The sequence below is a fragment of the Bubalus kerabau genome, chromosome 17 (assembly GCF_029407905.1).
Source record: "Bubalus kerabau isolate K-KA32 ecotype Philippines breed swamp buffalo chromosome 17, PCC_UOA_SB_1v2, whole genome shotgun sequence".
Classification (NCBI taxonomy): Eukaryota; Metazoa; Chordata; class Mammalia; order Artiodactyla; family Bovidae; genus Bubalus; species Bubalus kerabau.
Window position 1 is genome coordinate 66644931 of NC_073640.1, and position 7931 is coordinate 66652861.

At 43.6% G+C, this 7931-nt stretch overlaps 1 long non-coding RNA gene across 2 annotated transcripts; it reads left to right on the forward strand.

Moving 5' to 3' along the window:
• Positions 1 to 247: 247 nt before the first annotated feature.
• LOC129630861 (uncharacterized) lies at positions 248 to 7477 on the forward strand. Of its 2 annotated transcripts, none has more exons than XR_008703793.1 (3): positions 248 to 2165; positions 2901 to 3002; positions 6391 to 7477. It is a non-coding gene; the product is annotated as an uncharacterized LOC129630861 (long non-coding RNA). The 2 variants fall into 2 exon arrangements; XR_008703792.1 differs by having other exon boundaries at positions 248 to 2067.
• Positions 7478 to 7931: the final 454 nt, after the last annotated feature.

A 7931-nucleotide genomic window follows, 5' to 3' on the forward strand; every position in this document is an offset into this window, starting at 1 on the left:
ATTGGAGGGACTGGTGTTGAAGCTGAAACTCCAATACTTTGGCCACCTGATGCAAAGAACTGACTCTTTGGAAAATACCTTGATGCTGGGAAAGATTGAAGGCCTGAGGAGAAGGGGATGACAGAGGATGAGATGGTTGGATGGCATCACTGACTCAATGGACATGGGTTTGGGTGGACTCCGGGAGTTGGTGATGGACAGGGAGACCTGACGTGCTGTAGTTCATGGGGTCACAAAGAGTCGGACACGACTGAGCGACTGAACTGAACTGAACAGTGTCCAAGTGAGTTTCCCCAAGAAAATTCTGGTTTGGGGAAGAAGTGGAATCACAGAAGTAAAGTGAATGAGCTATTTGTGCCTTTGCAGTAAACCTGAAGAAGGTGCCTATAGGGGTGTGGGTCTTGGCCTCCATGACCTGAAAAGTGACAGTGGACAGGACTTGGGCGTTGACAGTTCCTCATCCTAAATGGTGACTTGAGAAGACTCTGAATTAGCCCCAAAAGAAGAATGAAGACGTGAACACAGACCCAGTAGGAAGCAAAAGACAGCAAAAAAGAGCAACTTCTCAGTGGAAAGCCTGTCAGAAGGCCACAGGGATGTGTGGTTGGCCCAGGGCCGGGGCGTTTCGGACCATCACGTGGGGTGGGTGTGGGGCAGTAGAAGCACTATATACAAGAGAGGTGCTTGAGGCAAATCCCTTTCAATATATGTTTATGTTTTTAAATTATGAAAGTATGATGACACATTTGCAGGAGACCTGGAAAATACAGAACAAGGTTACATGTAGTTCCACTATATATTACAACTATTTTTAAGTGGATAAATTAAGATTTTTTATTTGGAGTTTCAATATCAAAAATTAATAGAATGAATATACAAAGAAGTAGAAAGAGTAGATCCGAAGAGCACTGTGAACCAATTCAACATAATTAAGATTTACATAATTTTCACACAGCAACAGGGTACAAATTCGATTCAAGTTCCCATAGACTGTAAACCAGGAGACACTGGAATACATCCTGGCACATAAAACAAGGTGCCAAAATCTCGTGGTCTACAGGTGCTGACATCATACAGAGTCTGTTCTCTTACCACTTGGAATTACGTTAGAAATCAACGTCAAAAGATATTTGGAAACAACCCACATATTTGCTGGGGGAAATTGAGGGCAGGAGGAGAAGGGGGCGACAGAGGATGAGGTGGTTGAATGGCATCAGTGACTCAATGGGCATGGTTTGAGCAAATTCCAGGAGATGGTGAAGGACAGGGATGCCTGCTGTGCTGCAGTCCATGGGGCGCAGAGAGTCAGAGACGACCGACTGACCGGACAACAACGCGTATTTTCAAGTGCAGCGTGACATTTACCGAGAGAGATCTTCGACTTGGCCATCAAAAGGCACGTGAGGCAGATTTTTATAAAGCATCAGCGAGAAGGTGTTTTAGAGTCATGGGCTGCGTGGTCTCTGCCACACCTATTAAGGCCACCTTTGCAGGTAGACGCTGCCCATAGACAACGTGAAAACAGGTGTGACTGCGTCCCTACGAAGCACTCGAATAACTGTCCCAATAAAAGGCATCGTCCTCCCGTGGAGGCCTGGGGGCATTAGGGATCCACAGCATTTTGAGGTGGGAAAGATGGCTTCAAAATGGGCTGCCTTCCAGATTAGAAAAAGAGCTCCGGCCGTAAAGAGCAGGAACCATGGAGCCTGAAGTCACTGGAGCCAGACTCCTGACCGGGATGGAGCTCAGAGCTGTGATGAGATGACGCCTCCCCGAGGAGCACGCCCAGGAGAAAGCGCAGGAAGGAAGTGACTGGTGCACCTTCGCTTGTCCCTTTAACGCCTGATTATGCTTTCTCAGCTTTGATTTTCCACAGAGGACACAGAAGTGTTTTCACCTGTGGTCTGGTTGTTCGGTTAGGATCTTTAATTGCTTAATCACTTGAGAGGGGGATGAATAGCATGGGAGATAAAACCGACTCCTCATGGGACACGCACCACGCTCTCCGTGCAGACAGAGAGGCCGACCCAGCCACTGTAGGGGTGGTGGCGTCTGTGGGGACAGCAGGTCTGGGGGCCCTGTCCCTGTAACTGTAGACTCACCAGCCCCTGGCCCACCCTGGTCGACAGTTCCCTGCCCAGAGCTCTGGAGCCAGGTCCGGGCAGGTGTGCGCTGCCTCGTGTTCAGTCTCAAGGCAGAAAACAGACAGGACAGAGGAAGTCTCCAGGGAGAGGACCGTGGAGCTCTGTCTGGGCACCAACCTTGGGCAGGAGACGTGCTGACCCTGCCTCTGCGTGTCCACACCCGGGCTCCGGCTGGATGAGGGGGCAACTTAGGGAGCAGAGAGGGGGGTTTTCAGTGGGGTCCTCGGAGGATTTCACATAAGCGAGCTTCAAGTCAGGACTTTTGCTGCGAAAGAAGGTTTTTAAAATGAGATTCACTGCGGCTACAGTAAAACCTAGCATTCTGGAGTCCCAGGGAGTCTGCAGGGAATCATAATTCAGAGGAGAGCTCAGACAGATGGATGTCTGCATTTCCTCCATCTGCTGTGGGAGGTGCTGGGGAAGAGCCAGAGGGGAGGCCCCCCGGGTGCAGACGCTGAGGGTAGAGCATCTATGAGGGGAAGAGAGCAGTGCCCGTCCTCCCACGGCTCTCAGGGCATTGGGGACAGGGGACAGAGGAGGAAGAGAAACAACAGTGTGCGTGTTATTATAAGACTAAGAGCGAGGCTTGGTGGTGGTGACTGAAGATGGCCAGCAGATGTGGATGACCCAGTGAAACCAGCTGACTGGAGTATGAGGAGCAGCGAGGCGAGTGAAGTGGTGGGAGAGGGGGTTCCAGGAGGAGGGGGAACAGGAGTTGATGTGATGAAGCCAACGTGCGTTTCTTGCTTTTTTTAGCTAAGTAAGTTCAGCTGGACTTATAAAAAGGATGCAAGGACAGCAGAGCTGCAAAACAAAATGAGTTTCTGGAGTGAGAGCGTCCTCACATTCCTGCCAGGGGTAAGTAACGAAATGAATGTGTTCTTTTCAGAAAACCAACTCTTGGTTTTGTTGACCTTTTCTGTTGTTTCTCTGGTTTCCATTGTGCTCACTTCTGCACTAGGCTTTGTTATTTCCTTCCTCCTGCTAACTTTGGGCTTAGTTGGTTCTTTTTAGTTTTGTGACATATAAAGTTTGACATCTTTTGTTTTTTCCTTTTGCTCTTATTACTTCTATTTTAAAATTTTAAGAAACAATCTTCTCTTTATCAGTAATTAGAAATTACTTATTTCAGTAACTAGAGACAATGCATATAAGTTTATACTGATACCCACAGAACCTTAATCTTCCTTAGGAAATTTAGCATTACTGTGGCTTCTCGCTTTCTAAAATGTTTTTCAGAAAATGAATCCCCTTGAAGAATGTTTTGTATTATACAGACTAGTTTATGTTATGTTGGAAAGTTACATTTCAAACAAAAATGTTTTTAGTTGAGCACAATCCCAGTGTTTGCTGTACTGGTCAGTAGTATCCAGTATATTCCTGTATATAGTTCCAATATCCCGTATATGTTGTTCCAGTATCCAGTATATAGTTGTTATGCTAAAAATCTCCCTCTTAACTTTTCCACCTTACGAAACTGGTCCCTACAGAACTCACCTAAAAAAAGGTCATTATTTTCTCTCTCCCCAGATACTAGTAGCCACCATTTTATGTTAATGTTATATATATTTGACGACTTATATGCCACATGTGTGTGGAATTCTAAAGCACTTGTGTGTGTGTGGTGGGTTTATTTCACTGGAATATTGTCTTCGGGTTTTATCCATGCTGTTCCTTCCTTTTAAAGGCCGAATAATATTCCATTGAGCTTTTACACTGTATTTTATTTACCATTGATCAGAAGGTCAACATTTTCATTGTTTTCACCTCTTCACTGTTGGAAAAGTGCTGCTATGGACATGAGTTTGCAAATGTCTCTTCAGGCCTTTGCTTTCTGTTATTTTGGACATGTCCCTAGTATTTGGACGACTTGGTCCTGTGGTGTTTCTAGTTTCGATTTTTTGAGGATCTGCCATGTGTTTCCCATAGTGGTTGCTGCATTTTATAAAGTTAACAACAGTGCACAAGTGTTTGAATGTCTCCTCCTCCTCGAAGCAGTTGTTATTTTCTGGGTTTTTTCAAGAGTAACTATGCTAATTTGTGTAAGATAATGTCTTATTTTGGTTTTGTTTTGCATTTAGCTAAAAATTCATCATCTTAAGCACCTTCTCATTTTCTGCTTGCCCATTTGTGTATCCTTTTTAGAGAAATGTCTATTTAAAATCATTTGGTCATTTGTTAATCAGGTTGTTAAGTGGCAGGAGTTCTTTATATATTTTAGATACATTTAATATATTTATTAACACCTTATCAGATATGTGACTTGCAAGCATTTTCTCCTGCTTTGTAAATTTATTTCACTCTGTTGGCTGTGTCCTTTTACCAGTTTTGAGGTTGACGAGGTCTCATTTGGGGTTTTTTTTGGTTGTGCCGGGTCATCGTTGCTGCATGCAGGTACTTGGAAATGCTGCCCACACCGTTCTGATGCTGATGGTCACCTCTGTCACCTGCTAATTACTGAATTCTGTTCTTGCTGCTTGCATCATCGCTTTAGTGGGATGTCACATATGGTTGGTGCAGGCCTTTTACATTGTGGGCTGCATGTTTTCCTGCCCTTTGCCCCTGGCTGCTGATTTCTAGACACCCTAGAGCTCCTTGTTTCTGCTCTTGAAATGATTTAAATGACTGTTGAGAATCTATTGATATAGTCAGTTTCAGTAACAGCCATGTTTACATTGTTGAGTAGTAATTCACTGAATAACAGTTGTTTACATAAAACCCACAGTGACCTTTTTTCATTTTCAGTTGAATTATAATTGTCATAAAACGTTGTGTACATTGGTGTACAGTGTGTTGCTTTTATACACTTGTATATTGCAATGACCACCACCATAGGATTAGTTCAGGGCTTTAGCCCATCAAATAATTATCATTTCTTTTTTTATGGTGGTAACAGTTAAGATCTAGTCTGTTAGCAACTTTGAAACTTATAATACAGTATTGTTGACTATAATCACTACTCTGTGCGATATCTCTGCAGAACTTATTTATCTACTCACTCCAGTTTATACCCTTAAATACACATCACCAACTTCCCACCCCACCCCCAACCCCCGCCTCTGGTAACCACTGTTCTACTCTCTGTTTTTATGAGTTTGGTTTTTTAAGATTTCACATATAAGTAATAACATACTGTACTTATCTTTGACTTACTTCACTTAGCTTAATGCCTTTAAGGTCCATCTATGTTGTCACAAATAGCATGATTCCCATCTTTCTAATGGCTGGATTACATATATATATATAGAGAGAGAGAGAGAGAGAGAGAGAGAGAAAAGAGAGAGAAAAGAGAGAGAGAAAAGAGAGAGAGAAAAGAGAGAGAGAAAAGAGAATGGCAATGCACTCCAGTACTCTTGCTTGGAGAACTCCATGGACAGAGGAGCCCGGCGGGCTACAGTCCCTGGGATCACACAGCTGATTAACTACCACTCTCACTGTCTCGCTTTCATATATATACATGTATCTCCCAGCTTCATGCCTCTGTTGATGCACACTTCGGTTGTTTCCATTTCTTGGCTATTGTGGGTAGTGCTGCAATAAACGCATGGGTACAGATGCCTCTTCAAGCTTCTGTTTCCATTTCCTCTGGATATATATCCAGCCTGAAGTAGAATCATATGGTAATTTTATTTATGGAGGAACCACCATATTTCTCACAGTGGCTCTACCAATTTATAGCCCCAATAATATACAAGGGTTTATACCAATAAACTAATAATATACATCAGTTTATACCAGTAATGTACAAGGGTTTCATTTTTTCACATTGTCACCAACATTTGTGTTCTTTATGAGAGCTGTTCTAACAGGTGTGAAGTAATATCTCACTGTGATTTTGTATTTTTTCCTGATCAGTGATGCTGAGCATCTTTTCATGTGCCTGTTGGCCATGCAGACACATCTTTGGAAAAGTGTCTATCCATTTCATTTGCCCATTTATCGGGTTATATTCTCCCACTTCATAGATTCTTTTCATTTTGCTGTTTCCCTCGATGTGCAGAAGTTTTTAACACTGATGTAGTCCCACTTGTTGATTTTTTCTTTTTGCTTCTGGTGCTCTTGCTTTTGGTGTCATATCTAAAAAATCAGTCATGACTGATGTCAAAGGGACCTTCTTCCCTATGTTTTCTCTCAGGATTTTATAGCATCGGGTTGTACACTTACATCTTTAATTCATTTTGAGTTAATTTTTGTGAGTTGTGTACAATAGGGTTACAATTTCATTTTTCTCCATTTCTTTATTTAGTTTTCCAATACCAGTATGTGGAAGAGATTGCCCTTTCCTCAACAAGTGTCTGTCGCTGCCTTGTCAAACGTTACTTGACAGGAGATGTGTGAATTTACCTCTGGGGTCTCTGGTTTTACTTTGGTCTTGTGTCTGTTTTTGTGCCAGTACCACACCACACACAGTTAATAACTCTAGCTTTGTAGTAATTAACACAGTAAATGTGATGCCTCCAGCTGTGTTTGTCTTTCTCATGATTGCTTGGGCTATTTGAGGTATCTTGTGGTTCTATACAAAATTTGGGGAAATTTTTTTTCTATTTCTGTGAAAGATGCCATTAAAATTTTGTTAAGGACTGCATTGAATCAATAGCTGACTTGTGTACTATGGACACTTTAATAATGTCAGTTTTCCAATCCATGCTATGGATCCTAAGATGCCATGTCTTCTTCAATTTCCTTCATCAAGGAAGTTTAGTTTTCATCAAGACTTTATCAAGTCTCATAGTTTTCATTTGTAGAGAGCCTTCATTCCTTAGTTCAACGTATCCCTAAGTATTTTTTTTCAATCAAGGAGGTGGCTTCAGCTGAAGCCTGATCCCACAGGGGCTGTGAAGTGTGGATGGAAACATAGCTAAAAGCAAGGGTGTGTGGACTCTAGTTCAGTGGGACATTGGCTGGGGGCCTTGGGGGTGGGTCGGAGGGCTCACCCAGTGTGTCCACGTGGGAGAGCTGCGGTTGGCCTGGGCAGGTCTCCAGAGTCTCCTGAGCCCGTCCCTGCAGGTGGGGCTCCGTTTGCCATCCAGGGAGAGGGAATCCATGTGTAGGTCCAACCAGGGAACAGTTTGTAACCGTTGTGTTTGGTTGCTCACTGTTTTCTTTGATATGCTCAGTCAGTGATGCCCGGCCAGGTTTAGGTGTGCACTGGGGCAAGGAGCTGTGAGGCGGTCACTGGAGCATTCAAGACAGCGCGGAGGAGGTCCTGCCACACTCGTGGCTCGTTGTCATCAGTCGCTCAGTCCTGCCCGACTCTTGCCACCCCATGGCTGTAGCTCACCAGGCTCCTCTGTCTGTGGGATTTCCCAGGCAAGAATACTGGAGTGGGTGCCATTTCCTCCTCCAGGGGATGTTCCTAACTCAGAGATCAAATCCACGTCTCCTACATCAGCAGACGAGTTCTTTACCGCTGAGCCACCAGGGAAACCCATTTTATCATGAGTCTCCCCCTAAGTTCATTCGCCTCTGAACATATTGACTGCATGCAGCACAGTTTCCTGCTGAATATGTCATGGTGTATTTCTCAACAGCAGCATCAAAGTTCCAGCTTAGAGGACAATTATTTTAAATTCTCCAGGGAAAGGACATACGAGGGGGCTATCGACAAAACTAGATCCATCTCAGTGTAAATGAGAGTTGAAATCAGACAAGGTGTTCCCGAGGTGTATGTGAGTGGGGTTTTGTTACTATTGGCGGTAGTTTTGTGTGCTTGAAAACGTGGGTTCCAATTGTATTTTTAGGGATCAAGTAGTGTCTTTGAAATCTACATATCCAGAATAAAATAAA